This window comes from Saimiri boliviensis, chromosome 10, assembly GCF_048565385.1.
Source record: "Saimiri boliviensis isolate mSaiBol1 chromosome 10, mSaiBol1.pri, whole genome shotgun sequence".
Classification (NCBI taxonomy): domain Eukaryota; kingdom Metazoa; phylum Chordata; class Mammalia; order Primates; family Cebidae; genus Saimiri; species Saimiri boliviensis.
Window position 1 is genome coordinate 42,811,276 of NC_133458.1, and position 19,839 is coordinate 42,831,114.

General features: G+C 40.1%; 1 protein-coding gene and 1 long non-coding RNA gene across 12 annotated transcripts in view; one reads left to right on the plus strand and one right to left on the minus strand.

Moving 5' to 3' along the window:
- FOXP2 (forkhead box P2) overlaps window positions 1-11,353 on the minus strand; it is a 596,515-nt gene extending 585,162 nt beyond the window's left edge. For 8 of the 11 annotated variants that reach the window (XM_074379186.1, XM_074379182.1, XM_074379195.1 and 5 more), the window contains exon 1: window positions 10,930-11,352. The gene's annotated coding sequence lies outside the window, so the exon portion shown is untranslated. Of the gene's footprint in view, window positions 1-9,752; window positions 9,926-10,929 lie in introns of those variants that run through there. The other 3 variants (XM_074379189.1, XM_074379193.1, XM_074379184.1) reach the window with 3 other exon arrangements.
- Window positions 11,354-12,834: 1,481 nt separating this feature from the next.
- Window positions 12,835-19,839, plus strand: part of LOC141580172 (uncharacterized) — a 143,102-nt gene continuing 136,097 nt past the window's right edge. Inside the window, exons 1-4 of the long non-coding RNA XR_012512262.1 lie at window positions 12,835-13,335; window positions 15,037-15,107; window positions 15,665-15,820; window positions 19,049-19,171. This is a non-coding gene — a long non-coding RNA (uncharacterized LOC141580172). The remainder of the gene's footprint in view (window positions 13,336-15,036; window positions 15,108-15,664; window positions 15,821-19,048; window positions 19,172-19,839) is intronic.

Sequence of the window (19,839 nt, forward strand, 5' to 3'; positions counted from 1 at the left end):
ACATACTTGAATGAATAATGAGAGGAAGATTCTAAGTTCCTAAGGAAAAGGCAACTATGTTCTTGCAAGGGAAAAATGATATGCACAATATAAATGATTCTCAAATGCATTGTGCTAAGTTACAGATGCCTGACTCCAAAAGTTATCTATCCTATGACTCTATTTATATAACAGACTTGAAAAGACGAAACTATAGGAACATAAATCAGATTAGTGGTTACCAGGGACTAGAGGATGGGAGGAAGGGTTGACTAAAATCCATATGAAGAAATCTGAAGGATTATGCAACTGTTCTGCATCTTAATTGTGGTAGTGATTATGCAACTACATGTTTATCAACATATAAAGAACTGTACACTAAAAGAGGGTCAATTTTACCATATGGAAATAATCTTTAATTAAATGATGAAATGAAAGAGCTTAAAACTATTATAAAGATGAGGAATTAAAATATGGCTTGTGACATTAACAAACCATAAAATTAAGTATTTTTGAGAGAAAATTATCAGCATCATTTCTACATTATAGTAATCAAAGCATTAATTTAAAAAGAAATGTCAAATGTATAAACAACCTGCTTTTTATAATCATTGGCATTTCTGTTGTTTCATGAATAGTTAACATGTAAACATAAAACTATTCAATCACATTCTATTTTTAAAATATCTTCTCATAAGAAATGTAATTCTAGGAATAAGAAGATAAACATTAAAATTCTGTATTACTTATATATTCTGTATTTTATTACCATATTCTAGAGTATTATACAAGAAAAGTGAGTTGTTTTTAAAATAAAAACAAACCTTACAGTAATGATGTTCCTTTAATATAATATGAATAAGCATATGCGTATACTTAATAGTAATTTAGGATTTGGCATTATTTCAGCCCAATGGGAATGCGATGTTTTCAGGACACAATTAGGAAGATATCAAAGAGAAAAGATGTGAAATCTAATACCAATTAGAAATAACAAATTGCACTGCCTTTTACTGTGTGTAGAATATTTTGAGCATCAGACATGTAGGATTAGGAATGGCTTGACATTACTGAAAATTACAACGGAACAAAGTTAGAAGGGATAAAAAAGCAATTTAAAGGCATACTTTTCTGGAAGTAAAGGAATATTATAAACTGATCAAGTCAATAAAGTTTTAAAACCATTTTATTTAGGATAACAAAGTCAGACTGTTGAGTTAATTTCATTTTTAGTCATAGGAATAAACATTCTCTGTAACATTTAACAATGTAAAATGTATTAAAATGTATCACTATCTGAAAGCTTACATCACTGCTGAAAACTACTATAATTATTATCCCCTGCTTTCCTTGGTTGTGCTGAATCCGCAAAGTGAGCTCATGGTGACAAGGAAAGCAGCCTTCATCAGGCGTCCCCAAACTATGGCCCCGGCCCGCAGCCCCCTGAGGCCATTTATCCGGCCCCTCGCCGCACTTCAGGAAGGGGCACCTCTTTCATTGGTGGTGAGAGGAGCACAGTATGTGGTGGCCCTCCAATGGTCTGAGGGACAGTGAACTGGCCCCCTGTGTAAAAAGTTTGGGGACGCCTGCTTCACATACTTCATGAGGTATGTGTATGTTGCATGATGTATATGTCACGTGACGGGGACTCGGGCAGCAAAGCAGGGAAAAAACCACCTAGATGAAGCTCTAAATATACTTTTTGGCAGTCCCCAAGGGAAGAAGAAAGACGTCTCAAAAGATTTAGGTCAAAACTTCTTATGTGGTGCATTGTAGAAAACCTCTGTGCCATTCCCATTAAGCCAAACTACAGCAAAGATATGCAGTACACTTCTATAGTTGAGTTGTGTTTTCATGCAGCACAATGTGTAGACTGGACAATATGCTGGCCAATATTTTATGTGGGTTATAAATATGTATTGCTGTGCATGTAAAGTCCATTCAAAAGGGGAGCTCCAATTTTAAAAAGACAAAGTTTATCAAACAGCTTATCCACTCCCCACTTGATTTCTGGATTGGTGCCACCAACAGCTCAATATATGAATGAGCACAGGACCAACACAACATTGTGAATAAATTAATATTTATGGCTGATAATGATACAAGCTTCAGGCAGAATAATGCCAGGTGGTTATTTACCTTTCTTAATCCTAATGTAATCAACTCCACATGTACTCTACCTTCTCTCCTTGTCTTAGCATTCTGTCTAAATAAGGGGAGGGTCCATTTCTGACTAGGAAGGAGTAGAATGATCTTAAGATACCCATTAGGATAAGACAGCTTAAAAAAAAAAAAAAAAAAAACTTTAAAAATTTAACTCAGCCCTTTAAGCTTCACTAGCAAAGTGACTGTGCTAATTTTGTTTGTTTAAACAGTTTTTATTTTAGAAGATATCTTCTCTCATTCTTAAGTGTACATTCATGGGGTGGCAAGAATAAAACATGTTATATTAACAGCTTCAGATTTGATCCACGCATTTCTTAAAATGTTTTAATTAGAAGTAATTGAAAGCTAAGGTAGTATCTTCTAGAGGAAATGACTCACCCAATATCACACAATAGTCACAGACAGATACAGTACCAGAATACAAGTCTCCTAGCACTCAACATGGATTACTCTTGATAGTAAACCATGCTGACTATTTAATGTTGTGGGATAGTAACTAGATACTTTTCAGAACTATTCATCTTCATTCTCAGTCTTAATAAGAATTATTATCATATATGTCCTTTGACATAAAATTTTCTACTTGCAACATGGAAAGGAGAGTGCACTGAGATTTGGAATAGCCAGTTCACAACATGGAGGACACTGAATTTAAGGGGCCGGAGAAAGGGAGCAGAAGGTGTGAGTTAATTATTTAAAAAAATAATAATTTTTTTTTTACCAACCTGGACAACATCGCGAGACCCCATCTCCATAAATTTTTAAAAAATTAGTGAGGCTTGGTGGCGTGCCTGTGGTCTCAGCTACTTCAGAGGCTGAGTTGGGATCACTCAAGCCCAGGAGGGCGAGGCTACAGTGAACTGTGATCACACCACTGCACTCCAGACTGGGCAACAGAGCGAGGCTCTGTCTCAAAAGAAAAAAGTAAAAATAATTTTTTAAAAGAGAAAAAGAGGGGTAATTATGTATAAAATCCACTTTGCCTGACTTCAGTTTCCCAAGGGCCACATATCACTAGTGGGATGTCTAAATGATTTTCAGTCTGTGGAAGAGAAAAAGGAAAGAGAAAAATGAAAGGAAGTAGGTTAAGAAGAGAGATATCCTCCTTCCTTATCAACAGAAAAGATTATAGACTCCTTTCACTATTCTCAAGTCATTTAGAATAAAATTCTAAGTAAGTTAGTGCAATTTAAATATGAACAAAATATGTGAGAGGGAGATCTGTAGGGCATTATGCTTATAAGAAAATATTTGGGTATTTCTGTGGTGTTATATAGAGAGCTGTATCACTTATTCATGTCTTAGTATCCAAAACCAATTTGAGCAAGCTGAAGAGTGGGATTTTAACTTTAAAGACTTGGAGTTTTCATCCAATCATAAATCTTTAATCTGGTCTGTTTAAGAGCATATACTGAAAGAAAGAAAGAAAACAGAATTTGTAAACCTATAGTATGTTTTCCAATGAAAGACGTAAAGCCATCTAAATGTGGTTACAAATCCCAGAAGAGACCTTGATTTGACCAATTTCCCTCCATCTTTCCACACAGAAAATGCCAGAAATACTTGGCTTGCCCTCGTTGTATTTACAGTGTATCCATTAGAAATACTGGCATACATTTATTCTATTCATATTAAGGTATAATGATGAATTTTATGACCAAATCCATCAGTTTAACCTGTGGTATTATATTAGAGCACTAAACTATTGAAAGTTTGTGGTCCAAAACCACAAATATCCACTCACAACTTTCAAAATTTAAATGTAATGTTGTTTCTCAGATCAAGAATTTAAAAAGGAGTATAGAAAGTGGAACTTGAAATATACTCACCTGAGATGAGAGCCATGTCTTTGCCAATATAATAATGAACAGTGTTTCCCAATGAGATATGATATAAAATGGGGGTAGGATTTAAAAAAAAAAGTAAAAAGTAATTTCAAAACAAGTTATGCAACAATATAGATAGAAGTAACTTCTTGGGCCTCCAATGAAACATTCATTCCTTCACTTGAAATTTACTGATGGGGCTCTTCTCAAGTGCCAGGCACTGTTCTACATATTGAGTTAAACCAAAGCAAAATAAAATCCCTGGCTCAATGGAACAAACATGTCATTGTTAGATAACCATGTTTTCTAAATGTCAGTTAATGATAGTACTATGAGGAAAAGTAAAATATGGCAAAAATAAATAGAGTGATCCATGAGAATTTGTTATATGGGACAGTTAGAGATGGCTTCTGCCAAGGATACATATGAGCAGAGACCTCCTGAAGTTAGTGAAGATCCAGAAGGATAGATCATTCCAGACAGAGAAAAGCTCTGGAGTAGGAGTCCACTTACCCTGCTTTTAGGACTATCAAGGAGAACTGTATGCCCACAGTAGGCCAAATAAGAGAAAAAACAAGACCTTATGTAATGTCTCATTTATTCTGAGAGAGATAAGATGCTTTTGGAAGGCTTATATAAGAGGAACACAGTTAGACAGTTTTTAAAAGATCACTTTGCTCTATGGAGAATAAACTGTGGTGCCTGGAGGGAGAAGTAGTAGGATCAACTAAGTATATATTGCCTCAGTTCAGGTAGGCGATGATGGTGTATCTGGCCAGCTTGGTAGCAGTGGCTGTATCAACTACAGGTATAGAGCAAGATCATTTTTGTTGCCATTTAGCTAAACTAAAGGTAAACTCCACAAGGAAAAAAACTGAAGACAAAAAGGAAGTGAAGAGTTAGCTACAGGCATATAGACATAGATCAACCAAATCCTGGAACAAAAATTTGGGTGAGGTAATAGTGAGGAATGGTTCTTAAAGATGTTGGGGATCTGTTTTAAAAAAAATGAGATGATTTTATGACAGTCTACATATGTTAAGATGTTAAGATATTTGGATTAGTGTACTGTAAGTTTTTCCTCACTATCTGCCAGTGAGAAATTGTATAAATGCTTTCTCCAAAATATGTCTACCACTGATTTTTTCCCACCCCCTAAAATATATTTTAAGTAAGTTTGTTTTTTTTAAGGTTGAGAAAAAGTTGCAAAATGATCGCTATAGTTGGGTGTGTGTACCAAAATGATACAAAGCTAAAATGATAAAGAAAACTTTCATAGAAAACGCCATCAAATAAACATAAAATTTAAGAATAAAAAAAATAATAAATACCAGAAAAACTTTAAGATATTTCTAATAGCAGCCTTTGTTTGGGGGAATTCAATGTTAATTTCCTTAACCTGCTTAAAACAAAACAAAACAAAACAAAAAAAAACACTTAAGACATTGTAATGGTATAATCTTTTCGACTTTGGTTAGAAAAACCTTTAAGAGGAAACACTAAAAACTTAAGTAAATTTTAAATCAACATTATCAACACAAAGTATATTTTAAGTCTTCCATGACAGCAATTGAAGCAAATTGAGGAACATTAATAAACTAAAAAAATGCTGAGAGCTCTTAAACCCCTGGGAATTCATTTTCTTCACAGCAATGTGCTTTTCAACATGTAAATTGTGTTCACTCTTGCTAACAAAAATAATTTTCTGCAGTATAAAAAAATGTAGATGTTGGTTCTGTATAACATATGATGCTTATCAATATAATCGGAAGGTATCTTCTAGATATCCTTGGCAGGTAGTAGGAAGACAGAAGGAACCAACCCGAAAGCTGAATTCAAGCAGTAGCTGAGTATAGGTCCAAGAATGTATATTTCAATAATCAAAGAATCCAAAAGTTTGAACCTAAACCCCATAGATGATTCACGGAGAAAATGTAGTTTTAAAAAATATTTAGATAGATTTAGTTGAATTTAGTAAATTTAAACATTCAAATTGTACTTGGAAAATTGGAAGAATGAACAAATACAAGTCAATTCAGGGAGAGTCAACAAAGTCCACAGCTACAAAATCAAACAGTGAAAATGAATCCAACCTTAAATCATTAAAATATAATGTATTAAAGATGAAATTGAGGTGATACCAGTGTACTTTTAGAGCACAGATATATTGTTAAGTTGGCTGATACCTGACTTACAAATTTATCTGTATAGATAAATACAAATTCCTAATCATTCCAATTATAAAATGGAGATTATACTCCTAAAAATAATTAGGGCAATACTTAATATCACATTTGAGGAAACAGCAAATTACCAGGGCAACTATTTAAAGAAAAACTAGCTTTCGTGAATATTATTGCTGAAAATATATCATCATATACCCATAAATTTACTTTATCATTTTAATACCAATAGTATTTCAATGTAAGAAATTTAAATGTTCTCTAAAATGTCTCTCCAGCATCTCAATATTCTACCATTAATCTCTTGATTAGATCATACTATTTCTTTACATTTCACCACAGCTAGGTACTTTTTTATTTGTTTGCTTTGTCTAGGACATTTAGGGCAAGGAATGAATAAATACACAGAGCAGAGCAAAATGGTATATAAAAAATTACTTAGAAGGAAGTAAGCAAATGGAAGACCCATTTATTTCACAGGCAGAAATATCTGCAAGAAAAGAATATTCCACAGGGAAGAGAACCCTACAATATGAGTATTTGTTATTCAATAATAATAAATTTTCACATAACCAATGCAGGGCTAAAAAACAAAAAAACAAAAAAACAACCTAATGGCATTTTTAGACAACCCTTCTACCTATACTTAGTTAAGATGTTACAAAAAAATGTTACAGGGGCCACTTTGAAGTTCTGAAAATCAAATGAAGAAGCTAAAAGTCTAGAAAAACTCCATAAGAAAGCAATGAAAATGACCTAAGCCTCACGAAAAAAAAATGTTCCAAGTAAATTATTTAATAAAGACTATAGAATTGATAGGACTTTAGTCCAAGTATACTAAGAGATACACAGTTGGACCTAAGAAAATGTTTATTCCACCTACGAAAGGAACAGAACTAAAGGACAACATAGAAATTTGAATTAGGCATTAGATTATTTGCAGACCATGAGCAATGGAATATGTTTTTTTAAAGTTTCAAGCACAGGGATTACCTTTACAGAAGCTTTAAGAATATAGAGAACTCTTTCTGGGTTGAATTTACTTATTAGAGCTCTATGAATGAAGGGCTAAAGTTGCTTTTGAAATCAGTGCCAATATTAAGATCTCATTAGGACTATTTTAAGATATAGGCTTTCTTTTATCAAAAAATAGTATGAATTTGGGCACTGGTTAGAATATTTTGGGTCCATTCATCTATCAGTAACACCAATACTATTTATCACAAAGTTCAAGAAAAAAAAATAGCCTGGATGTGCCAAAAATTAATATTCAGCAACTGTAACAAAATTGATACTATTTCTGAACTCAACCAACAATTCTGTCTATTAACAGTCATGTTGAGAAAACTTATTAGTGATCTGTGCTCAATCTCATTCTCTTCTTTCAAGTCAATGGCCTCTTTCCGATTTAATTCAGAGAGGCAGAAAATACGTGAGGACGTCCATCATTTAGTTTCCTATTAGTATTATAACTAATAGCTGATTTAACATGACACAAAACAAACAAGGCTGATGAGGCAGAGACAGATCCAAAAAAGTCACAAATAAAATCCCTTTTATGTAATTAAGTTTTGTATCCTTCACATATTCAGTTGAAATTAAAATGGTAAATAATGTCTCTGGCTACAATCACTATACTGTTACATGCTCTATGAATCGCAATCAAATCATGCAGTTATTTTCACATATTTAAATATACTTTTCATAAAGTATAATTCCAATAGCTACACTATGAGACTTCTCTATTTTTGAAATCTTGCTGGTACAAAGGAAATATAACTTCTCCTTACAGATTATCTGTACATACAATGTTCACTTTTTTTTCTACTTTTATGGTGTACAACATACAATTATTTCCTCCCTATTTTAGGTTTCTAGAAAAGTACAAAAGTTTATCTTATTTCTATAAGCAAAACCACTGCAATACAAGAAGTGTGAAGAAATCAAACTCCAAGTACAGTTTATTCAGGCACAACCATTTCATAAATCTCTTCATATCATAATGTAATTAAAGGCCTCTTTCCACCCCGAGTGAAAAACAATATCCCAAAATATGACTCAGGCAATTCTGAACATTGCAAATAGTTCATAATTAACATATGTCTATGATTCCTTTGATTGCTGTATTTATTCTAATATACACTGAAGTCTAATGGTAACATTTTAACAACCTGAGTGTATTCATTGTACTTATATTTAAATTGAATTAAAAATTATTCCCTTAAAAATCCTCACATTCTTTTTTGTACTTAAAAATGAACTTTTAGATGATCTTTTTAAATTGGGTGTCCTCTCTCATCTAAGGGATGTATCATCAGGTTTCTAGTCTCCTCTTTCAAAGTTAGTATATAATCACAATTAAACATTTACTTCACTTAATTTTAGATAACAATGAAATAGTGTGTCATAAGGAGGTATCTGACTGGACTGACGACTGAATGAGTCTAGTTAGGCAATAAAATTAAAAGGAAAGAAAGAAGGAAACAAGTAGGCAAGAGAAAAAGGGACTTTAGAAAACTCTAAAGCTGACAAGAAATTGTATGGCCCCAATGACCACAGGGTATATAATTTTACACCCACTCTTTTAATGTAGATACAAATAAATCAAAAGTGTAAATTAATTGTGTTTAACAACATTAAACAAACACTACATTTAAAAATTCCAGTACACTGGGAATATACTGATCTATAACTCATAGTGACAGAAAAGATAAACAGGTCCCCTGACAACATAAAACATTTCCCAAGGTATCCCAGAATGCAGACTTGAAGATGAAAACAACTGAAAGCTCATCTATACTTCAGTTTTGACTCTAACACAGACTTGCTATTAAGCACATCCCTCTTGCTTCCGCTGCTGCCTAAACAAAATGTTTGAGTTAGGAGAGCCTGAAAAGATGTGCCTGTAAGGCAAACTTTTGCTTTCTAAAAGTAAATCCCAATACTTCCAGTTGGAAAACGTCCACTTCAGCTACCTGACACCAGGACGTCACTTTCTCCCCTGGGCTTACCTGCTACTACTTAAATATTCTTCCAAGTACACTCTGGACAAGTTGGGAGGTAGCTCTTTAAGCACTCCTGAGCCACGCTGACTACAAGTAACACACACCTGACACATTCCCACAGGTCCTTTCCTCCTCCACCCTCCTCTGAGAACTCACTCAGGCCATTTAGCACACCTCCCAGGGCCAAAGCCTGCCCACCCGGGAGCGAAGAGTACTCCAGTAGTAGTCCTCAAGATCAAGAAACTTACTGGATTTTAACATGTGGTAGGAAAAAACTGTGTGTATGTGTGTCGGGGGGGAGGGGGGAGATTGGGAAGCAGGAGCCTTACAGATAGCGGCTGTCTATTAAATGGTTTAAAATCTGTCGGTTAAAAAGCTCAATAAACAAATACACAGATTGGTCTAGGTCTTTGGGGATTACGGATTCTACAGACTCCCGTGGTGACCAGGTCGACCTCTCTTGACTCATCCCTATGCAAAACGCGCACTGGCTCAGCTTTCCAATCCAATCCCCAGACTTGCACGCGTCCTTCCCATCACGTTCCTTCAAACCAAAGCGTCACCCCACGCGCCAGGTGCCCTTAGAGACTTACCTAAGAGATTCCAGAATCTGAGAATAGTGTGGGTAACTTTTGCTCCCTGCTCTAGAGAGGCCACAACACCCACTACAAGTGAGGGTCCAACTGAAGTCGGGTGACAGGGCGCTTTGCGGCCTCGCGGGTGGGCAGACGCGAGCGGAAAACGCGCAGGCGGCGCGCACGGCCACCCAGTGGGTCCCGCCCGCGCCGCCGCCGCACGTGCGCCGCCTCGAGCGCGAAGGGCGTCGGGACCCGCGCTCAGCCTGCCCGCCCGCCGGAGCCACTGTGAACCCAGGTAAAAGCCAAGAGAGAACCCCTCCCTATCTCCGAAAGGTGGCTGCGCCCCTCCCACGTCTCCTCCCAGAAGTGCGGCGAGGTGCGATTTCACCCCAAACCCACCCACAAACAGCGAGACGACCTCTCCGAAGCGGAATAAAAGTAAAACCAGGCCAGACCCCGGGGGAAGCGGGTCGTGCTAACGCGTGGACAGGGGAAGGAGCGCGATTGGGGGCAGCAGTTATCCCCGTGCACGGTTCTCCCGAAGCGTCTGTGGGCGCAGGAGTTAGAAACAGGAGTGTCCCCTTTCCTCTCCTCGGAGAAGTACTTCTGAGATGAACGCTGAAGTGCCCAACTTAGACGCGAGAAGCGTGCACTTGCCCAACTGAGTAAATAAAGGTCAGCAGCTGGATCAAGAAAGAGTGCGCTTCCAACCGCCAGGTTTTTACTGTTGTTTCGCCTCCCGAGGTTGGGGGAGGGGAGAGGAAAAGGAAAAGACAACAAACAATTAAAAAGAAGAGAGTAAACAAACACACATTTGGTATTTCGACACACATTCTCCTCCAGCCGCGCGGTCTCTTCGGACGTAGCAACATTTTGCATATTCTAAACTAAAAATCATCCGTGAGCCAACAGCACATCTCCCCTTGCCACCCTCTATTCCCCCATCACAAAGCAAAATGAAAAAGAACAACAAGTGGTGATGCTGAGTCCTGAACGCGACCCCAACGCCGAGCCCAAATTTGACACATGTCACACTCGCCCGGCAAGCAGGTCGCTGCGGTTGGGGAGAAACTTTGTCGCCACCGCGGGAGGAGCACGGAGCAGAGTAAAGTCGCAGCCCGGCCCGGCGTGGAGGTGGCTGGGACAGGGTGGGGTGCGGAGGTGCAGCGCGCCAGAGGGCCAAGAAACTTACCGCAACCGGGGACGCCGTGGGCAGCGTCCCGGGAGGTGGCACCCGCGGCGCCGAGGCAGAAGCCCCCAAACAACACACCCACGCGCGAGTCCGGGCAGCTGCTACCTCGAGTGGGGGGCGCGCCCGGGGAGGGGGGGCAGAGGAAGCCGCAGCCGGCGGACGCGGCCGCCGCATAAATAACCGGGGCGGGCGCTCGCGAGAGGGCTGCGGGTGGCGCGGGGCTAGAGCCGGGGCGAAGCGGCGGCCGCGGAGCTGCACGCGCCGGCGTGTCTCGCGCTTTCTCGGAGGCTCGCGCTGTCTCGCGCAGCCGCTCCCCCCACCCGGATCTGTGTGTGTATGTGTGTGTGTGTGTGTGTGTGTCTGTGTGTGTGTGTGTGTCTGTGTGAGTGTGCGCTGGCAGGCGCGCGCACCCGGCCGCGCGCGCGTGTTGTTGGCAATGCAAACTGTACACACACTGCGCGCGGGGCTGTCTCTCCTCCAAGGGGCGGGGTGGGGGACAGGACGCCGCAGAGGATTCCGAAGTACTGCCAGGCCACTTGTTTGTTTTGTTTTACTTTGCGTTGTTATTGTCGTTGTTGTTGTTGATCCAAAAAGTGGTTTGGAACCAGCTGGTTAGGATGCCTTTCTCCCCCGTCCACCTATTTACTCCCCCGCCCCCCACCCCTTCCCTAACTTCTTTAAGCGGGGGGAAACGCAGGGCAGAATATTGTTAGGGATTTTCAGCGGAGCCTCCTGGCTGACGTCAGGTCCACCTGCTATGTAAACAACCCGCTGTAGAACTTGTTTGTGCGGCACCAGAGCTTCCCCCACCCCCACACTTCTCCCCACCTCCTGCTCCGCCTTCTCCCGCTCGCCCCAGACGGCGAGTCAGGGAAGGGGGTGGGGAGGGAGGCGAGAACAAAACCGTATGCTGTATTGGCAAAGCCGAGTTGTGTCTGCTGCTTCTTGGCAGTCCCCAAAGTACGTCCTCTCAGCAGACGGAGCTGCTGGCAAATGAAACAGGGGATTCCACTTGAAGTGCAGAAAGCCTCGAAGGGATCCAAAGCCCTCGGTGGCAGGGAGTTAAAGTATGTGGTAGTCGGAAAGGGAGAACCGAGCGTACGTTAAAGCGCTGATTGGCCTTTCTTTTCACGGTGTGCGCCTCTGCGGCCTGGGGTGGAGAGAGGCCGAGTGTCTTTCTCTTCATTGTTGCCCTGGTTCCTGTCTCAGTTGGGCCAAGGAGTTCTCGGGCTTTCTCGTGGTCGCGCAGCCCAGGTCACCGGGGCGCGGCTTGGAAGGAAGGGGCCGCCGAGCTGGGACTTTGAGGGTCGAGGCTTTCGGGAAGGGCCCTGTCAGTGACTGAGGGGAGCAAAAGTAACCGGAAAAAAAGGAAAGAAGAAACTGCCAGAGCCTGCTCTGCGCGCACTTCAAAGCCGAGGCTCCCGTTTGGGGGATACGTGGGCCCGGCCTCCAGCCCTGGGTCCCGGGTCCTATCCGCGGGGAGTGACCCGGCTGGGCTGCCCGCGCGGTACCCAGGGGGATGACAGGGGAAAGGCCGAGGGAGGACAGGGCGGCCCCGGAGAGGACGCGCGACAGGAAAGGTGGCGAGGGGCTTCCTCCGGAGCCCCAGCCCAGCGAGGGGCCGGCGCTCCCTCCCCGCCGTCTCCCGCTGGTTCCTCCCCTGCCCGCGGGCCGCCGTCTCCGCGCGCCGCCGCCTGAGCCTGCTGCTCAGCTCGCAAGTGAGTCGCAGAGCGTGGCGTTCCGAGAGGCGCTGAAACTTTCCTCCAAATAGCTGCGGCCAAGAGGCCGTGGTGAACGAAGCCTGGCCACCGGCTGCTTCCCGGCCCTCCTCCTCCCTGGGGAAAGAACGGCTAACTTGAACCCCTCCGGTGGCAGAAGAGGGAGTAGTGGTTGGGGAGACGGGCGAGCAGCACTAACTTGTGTCTTTGAATCTTTCTTTTCCTCAAAGAGCAGCGCGCCCTTTCTCTAAAGGGCAGACGCGAGCTCACACACACACTTGGCACCAACCCTTTCCTTCAGAACCCGCGGTTCTCCCAGGGAGGAAGCAGCCCTGGCACCCACGTCGGTAAACACTCCGTCAGGGTTTTTTTAGTGAAACCAATTAAGTCAATAAGCCACGGGGCTGGCCCTGGGAGGACGGCCCCTGCCTGGAGGAAGAGGAACGAGGTAGAGCAGGGCTTTGAATTGCGGTTCTTTCCTGAGCTTTTCAACTCCGGCAGTCCTCAAGTGCTGTGCCTATAGACTGTGTTCTCACTCTTTTTTAAAATCATCTTTTTTGAAATGCAGGCTGAACAGTGGACAAATAATCCGAATCTTTTAAAAGTGGGAGCAGAGAGAGAACGAGGAGCAGTCATTAAATTTAGAAAACGCCAGCCCCAAATGGCCCTACCTCGCCCTTTTGAAAAGGTGGGAATAATTTTATGTTAACTAATCTGCATTTATGCTTCACTAGGAAACCTCAGTAAAAACGGATTCTGAATTAACTTGAAACTATTTTGAAAGAGAGAAGAGTAAACGACGTGGAAATCCTTGGAAAGCTGAGGATGTACCTTTCCAGGGGGGTTGTCAATGAAGGGAACAGAACATTCAAAAGGTGGACAGCTTCTCACTTCTTTTCCTTCTTCCTCCCCCACGTACATCGACCCCACTGACTTCCCTTTCTCTCCAGGTGAACCGAGTAAGTGAGCGGGAAAGGTTTATTGTAAAAGAGACTGGGCCACCTGGAAGATCAAGTTCCCAGTGAGGAGAAAGAGGGTTAGGGTCTCAAGACCTGGAGAGAAACGAGTTTAGTTAGCCTTTCACTTTTCTGTACACAAAGACACCTTTTGGTGAAATTCGCAGCCACTAACGTTTCTGTCCAGCAAGTACAGATAGCCAAGAGGTGCGAAAGGACATCTCAGTCGGAGGAGCATGTATTTATGAACGAGTACCCTTCCGCGGCCTCTTTCTCCGTGAGACTGAGCCTGCAGCTCCCTAGTGCCCCCGCTCAACTTCGCCCCCATTATCTCCTCCTCGCTGGCTTCCCTGCCCCGGGCCTCCAACTCATCCCGCAGGGAGGCTGTTCAAGGAGTTGAGAAAACAGATCCTGCCAGGAGCCGCTGCCCTCGGTGGACCCCTCGGCTGCAGCCAATGGGCTGGGCCCGGGTTCGAGAGGTGAAAGTTCAGGCTCGGGGCTCTCGCAGCTCGCCTCGCCTCTCTGGCCGCCTCCCTTTCAGCCCCCCCGCCCCTGGCTACACTGCAGACAGGGCCCAGCTACCAGGGGCCGCCACGGTGGCACGTAGTTTGTTGATGGGTGGTCATAAAATATATTTATTTGCAATTCCTTGAACTCGTCCACCACTCCCGCCCCAGCATGGCCCCGAACACTGCAGGCTTTGTTCGCCTCAGCTGCTGCTGGAGCCGGCCGGGTTTAGCGCTCTGTGCTAGCAGACTCCAAAAAAAGTTGAAGTAGAATAATAGGAAAACCGGGTTTCCGCAGCAGAGGAAAACGCTGAAAGGGCAAACAGCGATCGAATCGTTTTGTTTTGCACAAGTCACTGGTCAGCCCACGAGATCAAGGCAGCATTGAAACGAAACGCTGCATATCGGAAAGAGTAGGAAAGCCAAATTCTGTCCCTGTAGTCGCCGTGCAGGGTCATAGCCTTTGGTTCGGGTCTCGTTTGCAACACGTGGATCTGCAAAAGTCATTTAAAGAGGTTCCAGAAGAAAGTTCAACAGGACTACTGGGTGAATGAGGAGTTTCACCAAGTGGACCTGAAAGCTCCCTCACGAAAGTTTATTTGATTTCAAGTTTATTTTACGACGAAACCACAAATCAACAAAATCTGAGACACTGCTCTAGTACGGTCCTAGAAAAAGATAAATTCGTTTTAAATGGTCTCTGTCAACACATCTTGTGCGAAATAAAACACTGCAAATGAGACTAAGTGAAGCCAAAATGAAGGAAAGCGATGTACGCGAATGACAAGTTAGAAATGTTAGTTTAGTGCTTCTCCGAGTGAACCTCTTTGACGTTAAGTTATTTTTTATAAAAATATAATTTTTCACACACTTAAGTCTGTTTTTTCCAAAACTTTCAGTTAAACAGCAACTCATTTTCTCTTTCAGAGCCGTTTTATCTGTATAATTGTGAATTGTGCTTAAATTTCAACTGACTTGGAGAAATGGCTGGGAGAGAGGTAAGGAGGTGTTTTTAAATTATTATTATTTTCCTGTTAGAAATGCTATCTTCAGAATTGTGCTACTCACTTCAAATAACCTGTAACAAAAGTTTAAATGCAAGGTAAAGTAAAGTATTTTTTCTTTCACACAGAAAAACAGGCACATATCAGATTCCTATGTTTTCACATCCACTACAGTTTTCTGAAGATGAGCAAATAAGCAGACTCCTTTTAGAAGAGTTTTCCCCATTCTCCTCCCTGACACATTTAGGTAAAAGAGAAAATTCTAATTTCACCGAAGTCAAATCAAGGATAATCTATGTTACATCAAACTGAACGGAGATATTGCAAAATTGGTGGAGTTACACCACCATCTGTCGTTAAGCTTAGGGACTACAAAATTTGGTACCTAAAATAAATCTTAATGAGCTTTCCCAACTTTTTTTTTTTAAAAAGTCACAGACAATATTTTTCATTTGTGTTTTTGTAACATATACCCTGAATTTACCTGGATCCTGAATCAAAAAATATTTGTTCATAAACCCTCTCTTATATGTGGGTTCTCTCGTCTTCAGAAAATCTAAAAAGTACTGCACGTCTGGCAGCCTTCACAAAAAGCCCTTTGGAATCAGCTGTGGTCCTGCACATTTCTGCTGGCCTGTTCCTGACTTCTAGTAGGCTACTGGCAGGAAATGTGGAGACTCCAAAACAGGGGATACCCATGTCCTCTGGTGGGTAATACACTCTTAATTCTCTCTCAAATGTTGCCTAGTTCATTGTTAGTACTGTATATCTAATCTTGAAAAATGTAACCACAGCATATTACTGCTAAGAGGTTGGCTCTGAGTGTCCTAAAATTTTGATTGAAAGGCAGTTAATGCTAGGTTCCAGTTTTAGCTGATCTTGCTGGAAAGACAAAGATCAATTGCTCTGGGATGGAATCTTGCAGGCTAAGTAGGTTCTACATGCAGGAAAGCTTTATCCATATGAATATAGAAAGGGGATAACTATTGAATAAAGAATTCTAATACTGAATCAAAAGCCTCCATCAACCAGTGAAGACTCCATTTTTTTTTTCTCACAACTCTCCAATGGCATAGTATTGATATTATACCTATGTTTCTAAGTATCTTAAAATATTTTACTAGAATGTTGTACCCCTTTCTGTGTTAAGGACTTGATTACCAAATTTCTATTTTCCAGAAAGTAAAAAATAATGAAAATAAAGTCTAATGGTTTGCATATATTAGTAACACATCAACTAAAAATGATGTTAACTTGAATCATACAAATTTGTCTATATTTGACCACCTTTGATCCACACACTACAATTTAATATGGTTCAATTTAATAGAGCCTAGGTTTTTCTGAGACATAATCTATCTCTATACTAGTAAGCAAAGTTACATTACTTCCCACACATTGATTCAAATATGTGGAACTTCCTGATGTAAGAGCTCTTTGCCTGTTAATGTTTCTAACATGAAATTAATCTTAGACTAGGTATGTCTCTGAATTACTATGAAATTTTATAACTGAAGGAAAATTCAAGGTATTCTAGTCCAATATCCTCATTTTAAATATCATTAAGCAAAGCCAGACATGGAGGAAGGCCACACAGCTAGTTAGTTGGTAAAACTTCAACAGATATTGAGCTATTTTGTGTTTCTAAACATAGTCATATTCCTTTCTGTTACTTCAGAAAAGGTTTGTTTTTGGTTTTGGTTTTTGTTTTTTGGCCATATACCTTTATGTCTTTACAGTTTCTTCACATCCATCAAAACTGATGTGGTTCAGTTATGGTAATAGCCTTGGGTTTTATTACCTTGGATTTTATTACAGTATTAAAGGTGTTAACTGTCATGTCATGTCCACTGTAATACATAGAAGGAAAAAAAGTCTGATGACTTGTTTCTCTTGAAAGTCAATTAGACTCTACAAGGTTTCTTCAATACTGTAAAGAGGATCATTGCAAGTGTTCATCATAGAAAAACTGATGGCAAGAGGTGCTAAAATAAACCACAGTTTATGATGTTTTTCAGGGTTAATTATCTCCAGAGACTTATAAGAGAAACCCATAATCTCATCAGCAGCTTACCTCCACTACAGTTTTAAGAAATAAAGACTAACATGAAGCTATGAGACAAAAGATAATATTAATTTTTTAAAAGCTATGAGCAAAAAAGGACTGTATCAAGATTTGCATCAGTGTAGATTTTTATTTTAATAACCATATGGTTCCTATAACCGTAGCAGTTTACCCAAAGAACATACAGAAGTTATTAATTGTGACAAATCATAAAAAGATTCAGTCATTTATCCTAATTCCTTCTCCTTCTTCTCCTTCTCATTCTCCTTCTTGTATCTCCTTCTTTCTATTCTCGTCCTCCTCCTTTTTCTTCTTTCTGCCATGATCTTTGTCACTATCCTCACAACCACAACTTTCCAATTTTTCTGTAGATATTTCTCTTGCAAGCTCCAGATCAATTTATTCGATTGCTTATTAATTGTTCCATTTGGATTGTGCAATGGTACCAATTTGCCCTTTTTTCTCCTTGGCCAGCTGCTCCTTATGCCACCTGGCTGGCATGACTATTGGATCCAAGCAGCAATCCAATAGTTAATGGTACCTTAATTCACCCAGCCCCTAAAGCCAAAGCAATCCAAGTCATACCTGCCAACTCCTCCATCTTCTCAAATCCAAGCAGCATTGGGCCATGTTCATTATTAACTATTAATTTTTCCATCATCTCCTCCCATCTGTCCTCATAATTATTGCCTTACCTTGAGCCTTTATAATTTTTTACATGATCAATCTTGACTACTGTCTAATCACCTTCCCTACTTTCAGTCTCTCTTTGTTCAAGTTCATCCTCCTCATTGCTTTCCAAGACACATCTAAAACACATATTACTTAAAATAGGCAAAGGTTTTCTGCAGTCAATGGAGTTAAATCTTAAATATTTAGTCTGGGACAACAAAGATGTCTAGAAATATGAGATATTTAATAGTCTTTTTTTGGCTTGAATGAATGAATGAATGAAAATCATGACCTAAAAAAATATATTTCATGTATAAAATACACTCTGTCAGAATATTATCAAATGTATTTTTACCTGTATATTATTTTTAGCAAACCTATATTTTTGCTTTGCTATCTAAATGTCTAGCTAAAATAGTTATAACTGATGATTTTCATATTAAAGAACTTAGCAGATAGCTATAAATGTATATATTAAATCTGGCATTCAAATTCTCAACTGCATTATTTAATGGCTCAACAAATATTTATATATTAAGCACTGTGGTAGGTATTCAGGGAGTTAAAGATGTGTAAGATTAGGTCCATACCAAAACCTCACATTCTAATGAGGGAAATAAGGTATTGTAAGTAGATTAATTCAATAAAACATGAGTTTCAATAAACTATAAGATAGAGGTCTATCCAAGACATTGTAAGACTAGAAAACATTTGTTAAGGCTACAGTAAGAAAATAACACAGCCCTATTTTTTTGTTTCTGATAATCACTTAAAAAATAAATCTAACAATGTATCTTTGAACTAAAAATATTCACTTCACCAAATACTTACCTCAAAAAATTTATACTCTCTGGACCAAAACATGAAGTTGTGGTAAAAATACAATAATATCAAAGACAATGGTGGGTTTAACAACTATGAAGAGGGACTCAGTCTCCTTAAAGTATGTTATTCTTACATAGATGCACCTTTATAAAATGAGAATTTTTAATTTGTCATTATTTTATCACAGGAAAATAATTTTATAATAGAAACTGAAAAAAACTGAAAGTAAAGGAAATTTAAAAACCGAAATGAATGTAAAAGAACATAAATATTCTGTTTTAAGTTCTCGGATACATGTGCAGAACATGCAGTTTTGTTACATAAATGTACATGTGCCGTGGTGGTTTGCTGCATCTGTTAACCTGTCGTCTAGGTTTTAAGTCCAGCAATCATGTGACTGAACTTGGAAGCAGACCCTTTTTCCCCAGTTGAATCTTCTTGAGATGACTGGAACCCTGGCTAACAACTTAATAACCTTGAGAAAAGAACCACTCAGGTAAGCCATTCCTGTATATCTGACCCTCAAAACTCTAATAAATATTTGTTGATTTAAAGCTGCTAAATTTGAGTTTAGTTGTTACACAGCAATAGATAGTGGAAAAAAAACATTGATAAGGAAGGTTATATTTAAGGCCGGACGCAGTGGCTCACATCTGTAATCCCAGAACTTTGGGAGGCCGAGGCAGGTGAATCATGAGGTTGAGAGTTCAAGACTAGCCTGGCCAAGATGGTGAAACCCCGTGTGTGTCTACTGAAAATACAAAAATTAGCTAGGTGCAGTGGCAGGCACCTGTAATTCCAGCTACTCAGAAGGCTAAGGCAGGAGAATAGCTTGAACCCTGGGGGCAGAGGCTGCAATGAGCCAAGATGGCACCACTGCACTCCAACCTGAGCAACAAAGTGAGACTCCATCTCAAAATAACAACAACAACAACAAAACAGAGAGAAAGAGAGATTACATTTAAGTTGTAGAATTTCAGGGTTTTTTTTTTTTTTTTAGAATGACCTCCAATCAACATCCTCTAGTAAAACTGGATTTATCTTAAACATAGTACAAACGTTAAAGATAAAATTACATTTCAATCCTTACTTTTTATTTTATTTATTGAAAAGAGATATTACACATTCTGTAATATAAGTAAGTAGCATTTCTACATATGACAA